At 36.5% G+C, this 21151-nt stretch overlaps 1 long non-coding RNA gene across 7 annotated transcripts in view; it reads right to left on the bottom strand.

Moving 5' to 3' along the window:
- Nucleotides 1-21151, bottom strand: part of LOC128082418 (uncharacterized) — an 80482-nt gene that overhangs the window by 20904 nt on the left and 38427 nt on the right. For 2 of the 7 annotated variants that reach the window (XR_008207667.1, XR_008207670.1), the window contains 3 exons: nt 20711-20763; nt 17241-17867; nt 14410-15621 (listed from right to left, as the gene is read on the bottom strand). The exons of 1 other annotated variant lie outside the window; for it this stretch is intronic. This is a non-coding gene — a long non-coding RNA (uncharacterized LOC128082418). Of the gene's footprint in view, nt 1-9793; nt 11933-14409; nt 15622-17240; nt 17868-18276; nt 18392-20710; nt 20764-21151 lie in introns of those variants that run through there. 4 more of the 7 variants (XR_008207669.1, XR_008207668.1, XR_008207665.1 and 1 more) reach the window with 2 other exon arrangements.

The raw sequence follows: 21151 nt of genomic DNA, 5'->3' as shown, positions 1-21151 counted from the left end.
GGCAGCTTTCATAGATGCTTACATTGAGGCATTTGAATAGTTGCAATCAGTAATGAGAGACAGACTCATATAGCTGTGGGGTACTGGTCTTCTCTCAATACAAAACTGATGCACTCGTGATTTTTCAGCAATACATTTTATATTTTTACAAAAAGTGAAAAATCATTATTTGAAGTGAGATGCAAACCATTTAAAGGGATAACATATTTGATGACTACCTGAAATATAGCAATTACAGCTCATGAATTGACTGTGATCAACTCATGATTGATGATCAAATTTGATGATCGAAACGTATTTGCTGACAATATTTTTTTCACTAAGCACTTAAGAGCATCAGCTTTATGAATCTTTTCATTGAAAGCATTTCATAACATTCCACTATGAAACATTTTTTTAGTATTAAAGCTATTGGTCACAAACTACTCAAGATGGGTAATTTTTCCTGTGGATAAGCACCAGTCCTTCGGATGAGATATCAAGAACAAGTCTTCATTACGTATCTGAACATATCTGAAGTATTTGTTCTCAAAACACAGTGTAAAATAACTTAAAGACAGAATAGTAGAAAATCCTGGAGGTGCCAAAGGTTTGTATAGAGTAGCTTCATCCCAAAAACAAGCAGCAAACTGCAGTGTTCCAGAAAGGTGTCAGAGCCATAAAAACTATAGTGATTACCGGTAGCCCCAATCTTAATTTCTTCTGCAATCTTGCTTTATTAGAAAGCTATAGATTTGTTGATTTTAGTCCTCATCCTACCAGATGTTGCAGATTCACAGTTTCTATTGAATTCTGGATAGCTAGCAAGGCAATGCAAAATAAAGTTAAAAAACTTTAACTCTTCAGAAAAAGATTTGGCCAAGAGATCACGTTCTTACAAAACGTTCTTAAGTTTATCCCATCCTAAATTAAGGCTTTACATAAATGAACTGAGCCCATACTGAAAACAAAGTACATGTCACAGCTGCCAAGAAATTTAGAATTAGCAGAAATACAATCTCAAACTTTTACAGCTTCATCTGCATAAGAATTTTTAGGGTTTCTTCTATCAAACTGTCTAAAGCTACATAAATGTTATTGTATTAACCTCTTCTGTATCCCCGTATGGTAGGTATTTATTTTTTACATTGTATAGCCAGAGAAACGATTGCAATACAGCTAAGATCTATGCACAAGCTCAGTTAGCAACTCAGTCACAAAACCAGAAATAATTCTAGATGTTTTTTAGTCTAGATACCTCACAGAGAAGTTATCTATTCAACCACATGTAGCCTACGGTGTCTGAGCAATGGATGGGATTTCCAATGAAATCCACCTTGCCACAGGATTCCTCTCCAAAACCAAGCATCTCTAAAAACTGATTCATTCAGAACATGCAGTGAATTTTTGCCCCTAGATTGGCACAGCTGAAAAATATTCCTGCAGATGTTGAAAGCGTTGTGGCACTTTTCCTATTGTGATGCAGAATCGATATCTACACGATGTTGGTTTTCATAAGCTAAATGCACTATATGCATTACTCCAAGGAGTTTAGGCTTGTGTGCTATCCACCAAGGCAGTACAAATTCCTGGTGGGAGTAAATTTATAGCATGTTATAGAAGGCATTATTCCTGTTTTAAAGTGGCATTATTAATTTATCGTTATTTTTGACGTAGAGGTGAGTTGCTTGTGTTGCTGTTGTTTGTCCTGATAATCCCAGGAATGCTTTTTAGACAGTTTCAGAGCAGACAAAACTGAGATTGTAAACCCAAGAGAAACCACAAGATTTCCTGGAGAAATAGTACTGAGAATGAATTTTGCTTCTCATAAGACAGAAAACCACCCATTAGAAGAAGTTAAAAAACAGAAACAGGCATCAATAAATTTAGTCAGCAACAAAGAAAACAAACATGCCCGAAATTTCCACAACTCTGAAGCTGCTAGCACCTATCTGAAGCTCTTGAACACAGTTTGGACCTAAAAATATCTGAAAAAAGTAATAACAGTACTTACAACTTACTTCTGCCTTCCTTAAATAACAGGGTGTGCAAGAGGTGGTAGGAATCATTCCTGTTTTTCTTCCAAATTTGTTTTGAAAAGACCATGATTGAAACTTGGAATTCCAAATTGCTGCTATTTTTTTTTTTTTTTTTTCCTTTTTTGGACCAATTTATCACTGGATGAACAGTATGCCTTTCTTACAAATATAAGCTCCAGATAGAATAGTACCATTTATTTGTAGTGTGAGATAGTAAGAGATACATTTGTAGAAATCTACAGCAGTTGACTGTTGTCTTCTTTCAAAATAAAGAAATGACAGATGGATCCACTTTGAGTATTTACAATTTTATAATGACCCAAATCATACTGATGGATAGAGGAACTTCAATCTTGCATCAAGTTTATATATTTCACCCGAAATGCACTCAAGAACAAATTGTGTTGTTTGATAACTGAATTTCGGACAAAAGTACAACCAGTGACATAAGTAGTATATTAAGATTTCAGACTATTATTGATTTACATTGACTTTAATCCACCTTACTTTGAGAAACGTTCAAAGACTTAGAAACTAAACCTAACGTCTCTGAAAGAGATAAAATTTATTAACTGCTTCCAAACTCAACTACTTATGGAAATACACCGGTATGCTGTTGGTAACCATTCCTTTGATTTGTTATGAGGAAAAGGCACAATACTCTATGAAATTCAGTCATTCAAATTGATATTTGAAAGGGAGAGAACCAAGCAAACTAGAACTACATTAAACAACACATAAAAATTGGACGATTTGTTTCACAAATGAAAACTGATGCCATCACTCTATTGTACAGCTGCAGACTTTTTTTCTTATAAAAAAGAGCAAGTAATATAACTGTGAAATCAGCATAATTTCTCTTCAGTGTTTCATTTATTCAAAACTACCAAATTACAAAACTAAAAGTTAACCTAAATTTCTTGATCTATAAATCTAATTTTAAGGGAAAAAAATCCATTCAGTCTTCAACCAAATAGAAAACCTAAACCAGATGCATTCTATATTGAAAGGGAAATCCAGGCATTCCACAAGACTTACACCTTGAACTTCATTCCAATTAAAGTCAGAGGAAAAGATTTTGCTGACTACAGGAGAGAGATAATTGGGTAATTAGGCCAAATCTTGCACTGTTCATTTAGACTATTCTCATGAGCTTAAATCCTAAGCTATTATTATTGTGATATAACACAGACCTATTATTTTCCAAAGTATTTTGCAAATACATGGGAAGAAACAGCTTGTGATTGATTCACTACTCTAAACAGGAGCTTGCAATATGTGGGAGGAAGATGACAAGGCTTCATAAAAATTGCACTCTCCCCTCCAATGGGGGAAGCAAGAAAAAAGAACCTTCTTTCATAAGAATACAGACACTAAAGCCAGAAGAGCTTTGTACAGCATTTGCCTAGCAGCAATACCAGCAACCACTGGAAGAGAACGGGGGTTTCTTAGTGTGATTCTGTTAATTGCCTTTTTCATTATGATATGGCACAGAATTATCCCAGTTTCAAGGGAGGGAATATTTGTTTGGAACTTAAATTTCATTTGATTTACTTACCGTCACTTTGGCAGCTTTCTCACCATTATAATTTCAAGATTCTTTTGCTGTTCTTTTGGGGACTTGATAATTTTTACTGTACAGATACAATCAGTGCTGTTTATTTCTGATTATTAGACAGGGCATAGGTTCACTCTATTCTCATGAATGAGATGAAGCTGCGGGGACTAATTACCTGGCCATTTTAATAATCCTACTTTTTCCTCATATATCATGGAGCACTGGGCTTTTAAATAGTGAATCATGATAAGAATCCTCAAAAAATTCTCCTTTTCATTTGGGTCTGAAACATAAGGACATCATTGTTCTCCTTCTATCATTTCTAAAGTGTCTTTCCCTCTTTTCTAAATGTTTTAAATGCCCCATCCCTGGAGGCATTTCAGACCAGGCTGGATGTGGTTTTGGGCATCCTGGTCTGATGGTTGCTGACCTGCTATGTGCAGGGTCAATTTTAACCCAGGCCATTCTATGATTATATACTCTCATGGAGACTTCTCCTGTGATATCTCATTGAAACATTTACTTTTTCATGCTTTTGCACAATACGAATCACTTTCAGTTCATCTCTAGAGTGAAATATTGATTCTTTCTGACTTTCATAACACACACAAAGGTTTCTTCTTTGCCTCGCTCTTCATCTTTTTTGAATTATATAAAGGAACAATTTCTTATTAGGGGAGTATGGACTTACTGAGATCAAAACCCTACTTTCAGCTGTGTTAGGACCCTTAACTGTGTACTATGTAAAGGTACTTTAAAGTGTGTCTCAATTTCTCACACTAAGCAGATTTAGGGATTATATTGTTTGTTTATATATTTTGGCACAAAACTGATATTACGTGAGTAGTGACTTGATTCTTTTCAGATAAGTTTTTTGTTTTGTTTTTAAATAAAAAAAGACATCTATCCTTGCTACAGAAACATATATAGTAAATTTAGAAACATTGTTTGTGAAGAATATTGTTTCTTTAGCAGAGTGGATCCGCGATATGCCTGCATTTTGCCTAGGCAAAAAGCATTTGCGTTGTCACAACTATCCTTAGTGGCTACATCTACCTGATGAGCAAACATAACACATACTGGTCTATTCAAGACGAATACAGTGTAAGGAATATAGTTCATTGTGTCCCAAATTCAAAGTGCTTCCATTTAGAACAATTGTGGGTTTCACTAGATCATGGATACAAATAACATGGGAGAGAGAGGAAACCATCTAATTCTGAGATGCGTTTTGGCTTATGTGAGCAAAAGATTTCGAAGAAGTTCTTACATAGAGAATAGCTACAGTTTCAAACATGATATTAAAGTGTCATCACAGCAATTATAATGATAAAGGTAACAGAACATACTATTTCATCTGTAAACATTGTAAACTTCTAAACGGAATGAAGATTGGATTCCTGTTAGGTAATCTGCTTGGCTGTTTCAATAACTTAACAGGAAGGTTTTCCTCATTAAATCCAAGCAGCTGTTTTCTTAAAAAGCACACTTCATACTTTAAAAGTGTCACTTAATGAATTCAAACCAGGATCACTTCTGCAATAAAAAAGTTATAAAATATGAATGTAGATATTCTGCCTATGAAAAGGGAAATAAGACCCTAAGAATCACTTTCCTGAGCATTCATAGATCAAAACTGAAATATTAAGAAAAAGAAAGATGATGAAAGACTGTTCTATCAAGTTCTACGCACAAATGTTTGACTCTCAGTGGATTTACTGTTTGAATAAAGGACAGCAGTGCTCTGATATTTTAAAAGTCTCATATATTCGGATGTCAAGTCTGTGAGAATCAGAATGATATACAGACAATGTGATCGCTGCAAAATGTTATCCTATTCTCCCTGGCTTTAAAATCCCTTCTGGTTTTAAAATTTATGAAAACTCAAGATGCTAATCGAGACATCAGACAGACTCTTAAACTTCCTTTAGCTCAATTCCATTGCATAGCCTTAAAGATGCAGTTACTAGTAAAGTATGTTTGTTTCATTTTTTCCAGGATGATCGTACGCCGTTCTTGAAACTAGAAGAAAAAAATTAATTGATGGAAGCACGTGGATGGTCTCTTTGTTTAGCTTGCACTGGAATTTCAGTACGGGAAAAAGTTAACCTGCTGTATTTATGGAAATGTAGGAGAAATCTTGACAAAAGCTTCAAGCTATCACTGATGTGTTTCTTCACAAGATAGATATGTGATGCCATTGGATTGCTCTCAGTAACTATCAGCTCCTGATCCCTTCACAGCATCTTGCGTGGAAGAAGCTCTGAACTTGAATTTCAGACCTTACCATTCCCATGTATTAGCTGAAAGCATATTTTATTACATTGTGGAGAGTCTGGGACTTAAAATTAAATATAAGTTTGATATCTAGAGTCTTCAAGAAACACTTCAAGATTTATTATTTTTGTGAAGCATCACTCTCTCTGTACAGGACATAATTGTCTTTTATGCATGCAGAAGTAACTGCTGCAGATACTGCCCGTATCATTTAATTATTACACCACAGAAAGGAACAGTAGGCCTGATTAAGCTCAGCTAAAGCTCAGCTAAAGTTTAAACCCACTTTCGCATTAAGCATTCCTTTCTGCTTAAGATTCTAGATGCATTTTACCAAGAAATCAGAGCATAAGAAGGAAGGAAGGCAGGCACTCAGACATGATCCAGTCCTTTGCCCATGGACAAAGGAAGGACCAGCTACAATGTCAGCTTTCATGGCAGACATTTGCCTGGCCTTAGTTCAAAGACCTTTGGTGCTGGCAACTCTAAGCTCACCCTAAGCAATGTGTTCCAGTGTCTCACTGCCCTTTTATTATTATTATTCACCCCCCCTCCCCCCAATCCAATCTCCATGGCTGCAACTTAAGCCCATGACATCCTGCTAAATTAACCATAGGCTATTTCATAATCTTCCCTTCTATAGTACTATCTTCATACAGTGGAAATTTAAAAAAAATATTACTGAACATGTGCATAAGATAAATTATGTATACACAGTGAGCCACAGTAAAAAGTACAATTAATTCAACCTTCTAATAACTGAATACTTCCTAATCCCACAAATTAACTGAAAATTAGGTTGAGACCTCACAATGATTAAAAGATCATTTTGTTTCAAGTATAGTGATAGTATTGCAGTATACAATTGACCTCAAATACTTCATTCAGAAATACTGTTGTTATAATGGTATCAACAGACATGGTTACCTCCATTTTTGAAGGAAAGTGGGTAATTTATTTGGCAACATGCTTTTCAAGATGTTTCACTTTCCTAAGCTGTCTAACATTTTAAAAATCTACACTTTTTCCTTACTCAAAGATAAATTCTGGGTTTATGACCAAAATAATGACAATAAAAAAGGCAATTATTGGCTATATTATGTGCAGTTGAACTTGCACTGAACAAGGTGAGAATTTTCCTAGCAATTCATTTCTAGAAGAACATAACAGATAACTGAGTACAAAGACTGGTGTTTAACAAAAAGTAGACAAAATACTGCCAGAAAAAAATATAAGATTTACCACTTAAGGAATTGAGAGTGTTGATACAAGGATTTAATTTGGATCCTTCTTTTTGAAGAGTGATTAAGTTTTAATCCAGGCAGGCATAGATAGATTAGAAATTTATATTGCATGTTAGTTCCATCTCCTATTGATCATGGCATTATAATAAGTAGTATAAGCAAGTAGTCTTCTGTGCAACGTTCACTTTGTTGTAATTGCTCTTTAAAAAAAAAACAAACCAACAAAACAATTTTGCACACATGTATAACCATCCTGATCTGTGACTCCTTCCTACTTTATGTTATGCACTGTGGAAATTTAAATTCATAATGTAAACCAAAAGATGTCCAAGTGCATTTCGATCTTTGTATTATTTTAAGTCCCAAAAGACAACTTTCCCACATCTGTCATTGTCAAGCAGCACAATTTGCAAGCTCTGTCTGTGGCCTACAAACCTCTAAAAGTTTCTACCAATCTCGGAGTCCAAATTGTGAATCCAAGGAAACACATGTGGGATCGCAAAACTTGGCACAGCATGGGTCTGGGATGCCCCACTGAAGGCAGAGTTCAAAATTCCTGTACTTGTGCTGTTTTGATCAGCTAGCTTGGGCTGGTTTGGAACCTTAATCAGTTACAACTGTTGCTCTTACGCTTCGTGCTTAAAGCTTTTCAAGGACAGTCATTCAGTCCCTAGTTTTGGGCGTCACTGCTAATGGTGGCACTTTAATATTATGAATTGCTTTTCCCTTGAAACAGATTTGTATGAAGTTCTGACACAGTTTGGAAAAGAAAAAGTGCCTGAAAGTACATTGGAGGAAAAAGAAGAATCTCTTCAGACGTTATTACTTGCTGTCATACTGCTAAAGCTTTAACAACAAGCTTTTATACTAAGTTGAGAATGGTACTCCAGCACGCTTCTCACATATACGAATGTCAGGAAAAAGTTATTCTTCCTTTGGTAAAACATACCAACAAATACAGTACGAGCCTTAAAGTTCTTCTTACAGGTAGCATTGTATTTTTGAATCTCTACAACTAGATCTTTAGAGACCTTTTTGTAAAGATCAAGCAGATCATTAGCAGTCCCTCTAAAACATTTCGTATTGATTTTCTTATTTTCTGAAGCAGCAGCTTTCACTTACACCCTCATCTTGGCTTACTTGACAGCTACCTTTTGCACAATTTTCAGATAATAAAAATGAGCCACAGAGTAACATGAAAACAAAAACATACTTCAGCATTTCTGAAGCACGGTGAAGTATCCAAAACCTTTGCCACTACAAACACAGATACATGACCATTACCATGCCTATCCCTGGAGCAAAATATTTCATTCTACATTCATTCATACGACTGGATGTAGAACATTGTTACTTTAGTATTTTGCCCACAGTGGTCTATTTTTTTAGAAAGACTTTCACTAGGTTCATTACATGAGTGTTTACGATGGATCCCCAGCTATATAACAACTCAACTGACTTAGGTGGCTACCGGAACTTCTAGTCTACTCTGCCATTTGTACACCGGGTAGAGAGTAGACTCACCAGTTCACTGTGCTCCTTTGTGACATTGTTAACTAAAGCTTTCTACATCTTTTACCTATCTCAACATTTCTCAACAGATTTCTTTTTATTTATTTATTAAGTCAGTCACTGGCTTGTTTCAGCTGAACGGATGAGTATGGCTAAGGCACAGAATAATGGCAGGTCAAAATAATGCTTTTTCCCTCTGCAGTTAAGGAGGGGGGAGCTCCCTTGCCCATCCAGATCTGGGGAAGTGATGCCTCACTCAGCTTTTCCTCCCTCATAGCCAAGGTGAGAGCTCCCTCTCCTGTTTCAACACATTTCTCACCACTACTGTTTAAGAACCAACGCAGGAATGCAGTCCGATGACATGCAAGCACAACTCAGCTCAGGAAGTTCTTAAATCTCTAATAACAAGAGTATGGCAGTTAATGCTAACTTTTCAAACTATAAAACATTTCCACTGCACAGATTTTTGGTACCAACCGTGGCAGGAAGGTCTGCACTGATAATGGCGCTGTGAATGCGTAAGTTGAAGTGCAAGTAATCAAAGAAAGCTCATTCCAGTGCAATTATCAGAACCTCTTAAGAATTAAAGGCAAATAAATAAAAATTAGAGGTTATTGCTTATTTAAAGAAGGGTTCAGCAATTACATAGCATGTAACATGAAGGATGGACTAATTCATTTATTCTAAATACAGCAGAGAAGAAAGTCATTGAGATTAAAATTTTTGTCTATAGGAGAGCCACAACCAAAGAGATTGCTTACACACTATCAAAAGAAAAAACAAACTCAGAGCTACAGATTTCACTGAATATATTATTCCTAAATAGCATAAACTATATTAGTATTCCATGGGCATGTCCATGGGCATGTGTTTTTTCCCCCCTTCAATTAAAATATTGGATTTGAAAACAAAAAAAACAAACAATGCAATCTATTTAAAAATAAAATTTGAATGAAAAGACAAATATTCATTCTTATTTGGGGTAGATTAAGAAATAAATCACTCAAAAACCAAATATATCTAGTCAGGCAATTCTGAGTCTGTGATAGACGAGTAACACTAGAATGAACCAATATATGATGAACTAAAAAGCAAAATTTCACTGTCATGATATAAATCAGCAAATAAATTAAAAAAAAAAAAAAAAAAGCCCCATCAATATCTAAAAGAGAAATAATGCGAGCCAATGATCAATGAATTTAATGGAAGTCTTTCCAGTGACGTTAATAACATTCAGAGCTGGCTTTTGTGCTCCAAGCTGATGGTGGTTTCAGGTGATACAATCATTTTCAAGCATTAAAACACAAGACGACAGCCCCGTCTGTTTGGCTGCTTGTCTGCGTTGGCAGTGTAGGGAGGGGGGAGAGGTGTTAAGATTGCTATTAGAGAAAGATGAAATATTACACCACTCCAGACAAGAACTGAGAGCCAGTAAAATATTTCTGGCAATGCCCTTGAGATAACCACCTGTCACATCACTAGAATGTGCTTCTGAGTTATTTTCTGATGTAGTTTCGTTCCTAAGCCCCTATTTTCAGTATAACATATTACCTTTTTAGTATCTGGTACACTATACAGCACATGTATTAATTTTCCTTCTTCCAATTGAATTTTTAATGAAGATAAATTATAATCATGACATTTACATCTCAATGATTTTCACAATTGAAACACTCTTATAATACCGGTGCACAAGCTGTAAATGGGTTACACAGCCAGATACTAAAGCAATCATTTTATCATTGTCAGAATGAACATAATGCCTACTGCAACCAATTGGACTTTTATGGGAACAGTTGGATCAGCTGTTTTTACATTGTAAGAATTGCAGTGAAGTGCCCATTATCTATCTCCACTGTCAAAGGACAAGGTACAATCTTTGCTATCGTTCTCAAGACTATGAAACTAGGTCTTGTAACACAGCCAAGATCAGATACAAAGGAGGGCCAAAGTCACAAATGGGTTGCAAGAGAGCCTAAAGATCACCTAGTTCCAAGCCCTGTGTCATGGCAGTGGCCAGCAAAAGGTCCAAGAACATCAAATCCACAGAGGTGAGAATTTATTCCTGGCCATGAAGAATGGAAGATCTGAAGTCATTGAAGGTGCTAAAAGCATAGATGAGTGATATGGGGAAAAGGAAAAAAAGAAAAAAGGAGAAGATTGCAAAGGTATAATTGCAGAGAAATCTTAGATGAAACAGCAGAGCTGCTGTGGGGAAAAAAAAAAAAAAAAAGAATAAAAATAAGGTAAACCAACACAGGCAGAGAACTTGGCCCATGAGCTCTAGCAACACTATAAAAAGTTAGAAATGAGATCTTTACTATAGCCAGCTGAGTAACTAGGACAAGATTTTTTCTGCAAGTACTCACCGTTATTTCTAGTACCCAGAGGTTAGATGGGTTTGCTTCTGCCTCAAGCCCTCAGGTCACTCAGTCCTTTGTTGTTGCAAGCTGCCTCACTACCTCAGCTTTCTCATAACATTTCTTTGTGCATTAGCTACTCTTTCTTCAGTCTGCATGCTAGCTGTCTGATCTATGCAGAAATTCTATCAGAAAGAGAGGAACACGCCTACATTCCCTGACCTAGTCCATGAGACAAAGAGCACAAAGAATACTGTGGTTTTTTTTGTTTGTTTGCTTTGTTTTTAAATTGAGCCTTAGGTATAATACCATCATTAAGCACTGAAAACATCATTTGGGTGAGAAGCCAGTGGATACCACTGTACTGGATGTGCCTGGGATGGAGTTAACATTCCCCACAGCAGCTCATAGAGCGCTGTGCTTGGCACTCATAGTCCTGTGGAGTAATCACATTACCTTTGTGATAACACACAGCATAGACTACAACATTCCTATTTTCAAAGGCAAACTGAGCACGTCTTCATTCCCTTCATCCTCTTTTGGGCACATCTTCTAGGCTGATAGCAATCCAGAGTCTGCTGTCTAAAAAACGCCCTCAGAAGTCAAGATGTTTCTTGAGGATGGAGAGGGATTGCACAGTATGACGAACCTGATGGCTTCGTAGCTCAGAGCACAATTGTCAAAATGGTAACTAAGTAATAAGAGCTCAGTGAGATTCATCATTGTCCTCCATGCTCCAACATAAAGCCAGAATAAACTTGATTCAACAGTACTAGACATATCCCCGTGGAACTTGTCAGAGAATCTGGCTTTATTCCCAATTAGATTTGGAGAAAATCAACTGCAGATTTATTTTTTTTTTCTGTTGCATCTAATAACTCAGAGCAGATCTGAACTGATCTAATAGCTCAGCTGGTCACATCGATAAAATCCCAACATCACTCAGCTTGGAAAGCATCAGATCTACAGAAAAGACAGAAGGTTTATACTGATATAAAAACTTCCTTAAAATAATTTTTGCCCCTTCGTGATGCACTAAGTTCCCAGATCTGCTTAACCAGAGTTACACTAGTAAATCTTTTTATGTTTTTGAAGAAAAATAAACAGTAAAGGTTAAGGTTGGGAATATGCTATTTAAAAGAAAAGAGCAAATATTTCCCGCCTGCTATTTAAACATTCAGTGGGCAGATAAACACAAGAAAACCCGTTAATGTTTCTGTTCACATGAGCATTACCCAGAGCCTGCATGATGTGCAGAGACAAAATCTTAAGTCTACAAGCTTTTTCAGCTTGACACCCTTTCCCCTCAAAACACAGTTTACTCATTCCTTAAGAAAGCCTACTACGACCCCCAAAACACTTTTTTGTATTAAAAATCAGAAATGTGGAAAATGACATTATGCATGGTGAAAGCTGGTGATGCAGGAAATTTTATTCAACGAGCAGGTATGCGAAAAGTTTGGTGTTGACAACTGAAACAAAGGGAACAGTGAGAAGAGAGGCTGTGAAAATGTACTGTTGATGACTCCTGGCTCAGCGTTGAACCCTTAGGTGAGTGCCGATGTGGTTTCCTGAATGCTAGTGAGATGCTTAATATTATCTAGTACCTTGGCTGATTTCCTGACTAGAGAAAATAGAGAGCAAGGAAAAGAAATACAAAACAGCATTTGCAGATCTGGGAGAGATAGTACCCAGCATTGCTATACGAGGGGGAAAAAGAGAAAAACCAACGACCTACAGAACAATCTGGCATAAATTCCCCCAGAGCCACATTTTGAAGGATGACAAAAATCGTTCCCTATGGCAAAGAGCAGAGGTTTGGTAGCAGGTTACAACCATGAACATTACAGTGCTCACTCTACAGAACGTCAACAGAGAAGAGACTGTCATCCACAAGGAGAGCCCACAAGGACTGCTCAAGAGGCGACCAAAGTGCCTTATGCTGTTCTCTCATTCATCTTACGCTGTATTCAAGACATTTTTATTCCACTGAGTTGAATCCTTACTTGAAATATGAAGTATTCAGCCCAGTTTTACACCTACAGCAAGAAATATTTTGTGACAAATATTCAAGTTTGATGTATTTTCATATTTAATATCTTTAGATCAGTGTCCCAGTGATTAAGAGTACCATGGTCTATTATTATCAGCCATTAAGAAAATGTACTTTATCAATAAGAACATAAGAAATAAAAATTTGCATAATCAGCAGTATTGGGAACTAAATCTGGAAGGACAACTTTAAACCAGATTTAGAATGGCCTCTTGTTTTGAATCTTCTGATACCTAAATTTTCTGCTTTTAAAGACAGAAAGCACTCTGGTTTTAAAACTCAGTCTAAAGGTGACACCATTGTAAGAATCCTTTAGCCATAGAGCTGTTAAAAGTATGATAAAGTAGCAAGCTAAGGCTTGAAAACACTAGAGATTAAAAAAAAAAAAAAAAAACTGGCTTTCAAAAATATCAGCCCTGCATATCAAAACATAATTTTCAATGTAATTGAGAATCCTTCTTGATTGTACAACCACAAATTCAGGTGCTTTAAGCTAATCAACTTTACTATTAACTTCTATGTTAGTAAAATGTCTATGTATACATAACTGTTATTTCTAAACCATTTAATACATGAGTCTGATTACATTATGTATCTTCTCACCAAACAGTGCGAAAGAACAAAAGCTATGAGAAGCTGCCTTACCTACCAACTTCAACATGTATTCAAAGGGGAAAGACTTTGGCTTTCTTTTAGAGCAAAAACCTCTCAGAACTCTGGGATTTTTTTTGTATTTGAATAACCTACTCAACTTTATGTGAACACATCAGTACAAGTGGCTCAGGGAGCCAACCTCAAATCTTCTCTGCTTGTCAAAGGCCACCTTACACAAGTCTGATAACACCAGATAGCAAGTTTTACAGTTAGTGTGAGACTTCACTGCCTGTTGAGTTTTCAAAGGGAAATGCCAGACAAAATGTTGTCTGGAAAAAATGTCAATCCTGATCAACTTTGGAAATGCTTTTGTGGCTGTGTAAACATGGATAAACTCCTCAAGAGTAGTTCATCTATGGGCAAATACAATTCTGTAACAATACCAAGGTCAACAATGTGCTAAGTACCACTGGCAAGTCAAAATGCCTGAGGGCACCTTGAGCTCATATACCCAATTTTCCACTGTGTCAAAAATTATATGAGAAGCCAATACATCCTGCAACCTTCCATCTCTTCCCTTTTTGTATAATCCTTATCCTTCCACCACCCCATCTTCAAAATCCCCTCACACTCTTGGCACACTTCCCAGAGCCCATGATGAGGTTCATTAAAGGAGAATACTGATTTGGGGTGATCTGGTCTGTATTAGCTGAAAATACAGCTCTACCTTATTCAACTTGTTCAAGGAATCTGTGATAAGCAGAGCATGAATAAGATAAGAAGCCCTTACATATCTAATTTCTTCCTTCAGGTCAAAAAAGGCAAGTGGAAGAAAAGAGCCCTCTCCCTGTCTTCAGTAATACCAGACTGGACCCATGCTGATAACCATCTTGCAACACAGAAGGCAACCTCTTAATAAACACTAAACCCTTCTAATCTGAAAGATTGCAACCATTCTAATTACCAGAAATTAAATTGTTCAATGAAGGCTTATAAAAGTGCAAGTCCCTGAGTGCATAGAGAAATGCAATATAAATCTGCCTTTCTTTTTATTTTGACAGGACATAATCTGCTGGGTAGCATCGTAGTACACATGAGATTTGATACAGATGTCCAAAAATATAGATAATTACTAAAAATAGACCTCATTAAAAACCATTTGCAAGATTTCACCATAAATGTAACTAGATTTCTCCAATAAAATTTGTATTTCTTCCTGCAAGTGCCTGTGGCATGTTAATTACTCAGAGACTGTTGTGTTATTGAATGCTTTTGTAGAAGATATTTTCTTTCTAGCTTTTACATACAAACAGGATTTAAAACTCATAGTTGTTTTAGAATATAGGTGAACACTGGAAGGACATGTGCATTAAAAATTTCCTGGTAATAATTTAACTGCACTGTCCAGCACATCGTGCAATTACGCATGTCCAGCCAAAAAGAGTCCTGTTGCCAGGGAAGTGGGAATTCTGCTATGTTAGTGACAACAGCTAGATAATGCAAGTTTATGATGAGAAAACTCTTATGGCAAAGTAACTACTAAAAACCAAAAGATTATATTGTGCTATGCATTCTTTTTTCAAGAGGAATGAAGTGTTATTTTCCTCAGACATCTTTCTGGCTGCAGCAAAGGATCAGAGCATCATGCTAGAGAGAGGTTGAAATTCACAGCTTCAGCTGTTATGCCCCAGAAGTCCCTCTTCAGAGGTTTTTCTCCTTTACCCAGACAAAAAGCACATCCTTTCATGTTGTTAACCTGCATCACTGGATTTTGAATTCCTGCTGCCATACTCCAAAAAGTCTGCAGATGACACAGAAGATCATTCAGGTCACAAGTGTTCCTGTTGAGCTGTAGTCTCTTTTGGATTACATCACTTGGAAAGCAGTCCAAACTCTTTGTCTGAGCCTCCTAGATGCCCTGCAGCATACAAGATTTAGATAGCTGCCCAACTAGCAAGGTACCAAACCTGCTGACACTCCTGAGTCCATTCTAACAGAGGTGCAGCTATTAGGGGTCAGAAAGAAAGAGCAGAATAAAATACCTACTAATAAAATCAGGAGTCAAAGACTCACTAAACACACTTAGAAACTTTCTCTCCTCTCTGAAACAAATGTTTTCTCAGCTAAAAAAATTAAGTTGTAATTTCAAACTTTTTAAAGTCTGCTCAATGCTGGAAGGAATGTTTTATTATCCAAGCAAAGAAAAGAAGCAAAGAATGTAATCATGGAACTATTGTAGTGGCTCTGCTGCATATAAGATTTTAAAAATCCTGAAATGGGAGGAGACCAGAAATGAAATGGAAAAACAGGATCTAATGGAACCTAGGTTTGCAAGCTAACCTTAGTTATACTGACCTACTGACTGGTTTGTTTTGTTTTTAAAAAAGCTACTCATTAAAGTACTCAAGATGAGAATCAGTACAAAAAAAAAAAAAAAAAAAAAAAAAAAAAAAAGAGAGAGGAAGGCTGGAGAACCATCTGAAAGAGATGGAAAAGTAGTCTGATAACTTAAGGCTAAACTTCCCTGCAATAGCAAGGATTTAGACTTAATGACCCAGAGGACTTCATTCCTGTCTTGTTCTTTATGCCCTTACAATAATTGGAAACTACTACACATCTGTGGGATGACTTCCAGGTAAATTTAGAGTACATGTGCAGACATATTAAAAAGAGCATGCAGTACCATCTAAACTACGATTGGAACTACATTAATCCTTTTTTCAAAGGCTTCATATGAAAGCAAAGATGGGCACTTGCATTTTCATGACACTGTGATACATCACTCTGTGAATAATGGCTGCAAATAAATATCCCATCCATGGAATTTTAATCTTCCTCCCATTTAAAGTTTATAAGGGTACTGGTACCAGCAGATTTATATTCCCTACCCAGCCAGCTTCATCAAATGAAAAATCCTGGCATTCAATTGCATTAAATGGCAATCAGTCAGTCTTCTTCTAATCTGATGGTTAATATATCATGTCAAAAGCTCTCTTATGAAGAAGATTGAATTGGAATTTCATCTATAACATTAATTTAATGCATTACGATAATGAGTCCCAATCCCAGCCCTGAAGCTTCAAGGAAGCTTGGATATGGAAACGTACCTGCACCCAAGCTTTCTGCCTCAAGCCACCTGCTATGCGATAGGCCAAACCACAATCTCTACATTCATCTCCTTCTGAACATGGGAGAAACTGAGATTTTACAAAGATGGATACCTGTGTTCAAGATCCTCAATAGCTGCTCCATTACTTTCTTCACTTACAGGCACAGGTTCTCCCATGTTAGAAGATCTTGTGAAAACAGATCTCTTCAAAGGTTAGAGGATGCCAGTAGTCAGTTGTCTACACTTCAAAAGGCATCATATTTGGAGCTCAGCTGGTGAACAAATCCACCTTCTGGGAGTTACTAAACTGGCTTCCAGAACCACAGAATTTTTGTATGCTGGCCATTTTGGCTTTTCTCAAGCAGTTTTTTCCCCAAAACACTTCAAGCAAATTATCACATGCACCAGAGGCAGCAAAAAAAAAACCTACTGTAGATTTAAAAATTATTTTTCCTTCAGAACACAGTCCAATATTACCATTATGTCTGTAAACAGAAAAACGGCATGATACTTACCAGAGAGGTGTAGAGCACCATCTGAGTGCTAACTGTCAAACTATAAGCCTAATGATATCTTCTAGGATAACAAAAGCACTGGGAGATTTTGCTAACCATATCCATGTGCAGCACAGCTACAATCAATCATTTCAGATGATAACTATCAAATTGAATGTAACTGACAGTCATTAACACCACTTATGGATGAGTCTCTAAGGAAAGATAATTTTGTGCTGTCCTTCAGCTTTCTGGGAGACAATTCATGCAAGAGACAGTTGCACATCTGACATCCCCTTCCTGCCAACTCTAATTGCTTATTTTTCTTGAGCTACACCCTTGTAGCCGAGCTTTATAGGTCTCTTGCTGTGCTCCTGCCCTTTAACTGGGTCTTTGATGGCTAACCCTTTACCAGATTACTGTACTTGAAAGTGGAACAAAATTTTTTTCCCATTAAAAGTTAATCAGGCTGTTGTAGTAAGAGCATGTAACAGCTTGCAGTCTCAGATCCAGTAGTATCTAAGTTCATATACAAAAATAATGAAACTCATGGCATGGAGTCAAGTCCCTTTCTTCATCAATTGATTTCTCCATGATTATTCAGCTTTGTCTCCCTTACATATTGGACAGTGATAGGAAAATGACGTGCTGGAAAATGAATTATTTACTGTTACTGGATTATGACTTAGGATAAGTACAAATGACTGTGGTCTAGTCGTAATGTGCTTTCTGTCCTGAGCAAATTCCAAAAATTAAAAGAAAAAATCTATTTTACCACATTATTACTAGTAGATAACATTCACACAAAGGTGACAGACTAGTAAATACGTATATAGATATCAATAACTTCAAATGTACTGTTTTTCTGTAAAGTAAAATATAAAGGAACATTATAACAGATAATTTTTCTTCCAAAGAGCATTCTAAAGTGCTTTACAGACTAGAATAATATAATCACTAAACTAAAAAGCTTATAATGGAAGAGACAAAATATAGAATTAAGAGACTCGGACAAGTGAGAAAAGCTGCTGTCCAATGATATTTTAAAAGATACAGCAAGTCAATGAGGCAGAGGCTCCAAAAGACTGTTCCAGATGGCAGTGTCTTCAGAGGAATAGTTTTACAGCAAAGGCACAGTTGTGGGATAGCACAGTGAAGACATGGTTGTCAGTCTAGTCAAAGGATCAGAGAAGATAGGAGCAAGTAGAATAGATGACAAAGTAGGATGCAGTGCAAACATGTCCCAGAGCTCATTTTCTACCCTGTGTTCAGTAGTGAGACCACAAGGACTAGCGCTATAGCACACTTTCTGCTTTTACATTCACTCTTTTCTTGAATTACCTTACTAACTTCAATTTCACCATTTTTGGACACAGTGCCAACATGCATATCAGCTGCAATGTCCAGATTTATAAATCCAATACCAATAACAACTGCAATAATGACCATAACAAGATCTACTGGAGGAGATGACAAGTACAAAACATTTTCAAAGGAGATGACAAGTACAAAACATTTTCAAACTATACCTTAAACTGAATAAAAGAAAAAAAAATTATACTGGAAAAATAAAGGAAATAAAACCATACACATACATTTTCTGAAGTACACGAACAGCATCGTTTGAAAAATTGCACAGCCAAGAGTGAATATGTTTAGTTATAGTTGTTCTGATGGCTCAGATCAGGCTATATGAGGAGGGGGAAAAAAAGGGATTTAAAAGAATGCCATTAAATATTGCTTTTACTTTATATAGTACTGCCTCTCTAAGATAATTCCAAAATTATTTGGAAATGATGATTTTGGTAGCCTCTATTCAGACTAATTTCTGTTGCCAGAAGAATTGCAAAGCTTTTTATGAACCAGAGGTCATCTCTCCCCCTCAGCCTTTTGGTTATCGGGAAGAAATAGTCAGCTCATTTTTGAACTCCATTTCATTGTTTGTGAAACACAACTAGCCTGCAGCTAAGCTAACCCTGCCTCTACAAATGTGTCCAGCAGGCTTCACCAGAAACCTTTTTGCATAAAACTCGCTCCTGATTGCTTTATTTCCTGATGGGTGTTGAGGAAAACTGGAACATCCCAACGACCTGGAATTCTTCCGTGCATTTTAGTAAGAAAGCTCTGAATGCATGACCAGGGAGCTGGGGAATCCTCATCCTTAAGATGAGACTAGATGGTCTAAAAAGAGAGATTAATGGCATTGTTTGGTTACATGCCTAAACTCTCTTCAGTATTTCATCTAAAAGTTGCATCATATAGAAATAACACCTAAGGAAATGTTCACACCACCTCCGGCAAAGCTGGCCTGTTGCATTGCAGACAATCCTACAGTCTCTACCAACATTTCCTAACGTGGGTGGTTGTTTTTTCATAACCAAAGAACACAAACAAAAGCAAATAAAACAAAGAGGAAAAAAACATTTTTATGTCACATCGTCTCAATAGAAAAACAGGGTAGGGCTCACTGTCTAGCTTCAACTATGGTAGGAAACTGAGCCATCCCTACCTTTAATTTCCAATAAAAATTATTTTGCTTTGCATAAGTCAAGGGGAAAAAGAGGTGAATTGCTGTGAAATATGCTCCTAGACAATGTAGTGTTTTAGAAGATTCCTTTGTATTTAAATAGAATGAGCTTACTGTAAATCATAAGCTTTAAAGTTTTAAAGTTGTAATTGGATCAGCAGAGCTCTGACAGGTTTCAGGTTTTTATAGCAGCCGTGGATCTAAAAGAATGGATTTCTTAAAGAGGCACACAAGAGACAAGCAACAGAAAAGATCCGGTCTGGGATATATTTTCAAAGGAATTTCAAATAGACTATCAATCCCTTAATGCTCTTTTTGTATTATCAGTAAACAGTTTAAACTTCAGAATGCAACATACCCTACTTTGCCAGCTTATTCTCACTGCACCTAAGACCCCATTATTTGACAGATGACTAAGGACTTAGCTGATTGTCTGCAGCATTTGATATACAATCTTGACAAGCATAGTCTATTAAATTAGAAGCATGCCAGCTGAAGTGAGTGACAGAGACACAATTAAAGAAGTGAATAAAAAACAAATAGTAAGATTTTCACCTATGTGTCTTATACACAGTTGACTTGTAAAAAGACTTTTATCTTTCAAAGAGAATTATTATATCCCATAAACAAGTTAGGAGTACATTGTAACCTTAATTGGTAATTAAGATTCCACACAGTGACATGCTGAATTTCATAGCAGATGCTTATAATCCTGTCCCTAAAATCCATTTATCTAAGTCTGAATGACTTTCACTAGGACTTAGATACCCAAGTCACTGAGATGCTTTTGAAAAACAAACTCAAAAGCACTACAGATAAAACTCTAGGCATCTCTTCAACAGACAGAGTGATACTTTCCTGTTACTAAAATATAAAATACCATAAAATACCTCTCTGAATAACAGTGAGAGCGTATACCTGTGCTGACACTTTCTAAATAAAGGATCGAGTCTTGAGATGTTACCTTGCTGCAGCCTTTTGAAGCAACCTCTTCGAGGACTGGAGAACCTTTGTATTCTGTAATATCAGTAACAATCATAACAAGTTAGATTTTTCTCTCCTGGATATGCAAGGTAAATCAGATCCCAGCTATCAGCATTCAAAGCATGCAAAGGGCACAAGCAAAGGAAGGCCGCCTGTCAGGCTGAAAAGAAAAAGTGCTGCTGGAAAGGACTTCATAAAGTGGCAATTGCTAATGTAGCAAGAGAGAAAGAGCAGTATGTTTGTCTAAAATACAAGCAGAAGTATTTGGGCAAGATGTCCTTCAACAGGATATCACACTAGTTAGATCAAGGATTGAGTTACCTTTCCAGTTTGTAGAGTAATTAGCTTTACCATGAAGCAAATATATGATGTAATTGACAGTCCAATACAGCCTTGATCTTACCTTCATCTTCTTGTTTTC

This window comes from Tympanuchus pallidicinctus, unplaced genomic scaffold (assembly GCF_026119805.1).
Source record: "Tympanuchus pallidicinctus isolate F22 unplaced genomic scaffold, pur_lepc_1.0 scaffold22, whole genome shotgun sequence".
NCBI classification, from domain to species: Eukaryota; Metazoa; Chordata; class Aves; order Galliformes; family Phasianidae; genus Tympanuchus; species Tympanuchus pallidicinctus.
The sequence above is the reverse complement of the archived record's forward strand: the minus strand, read 5'-3'. Positions and strand labels throughout refer to the sequence as shown.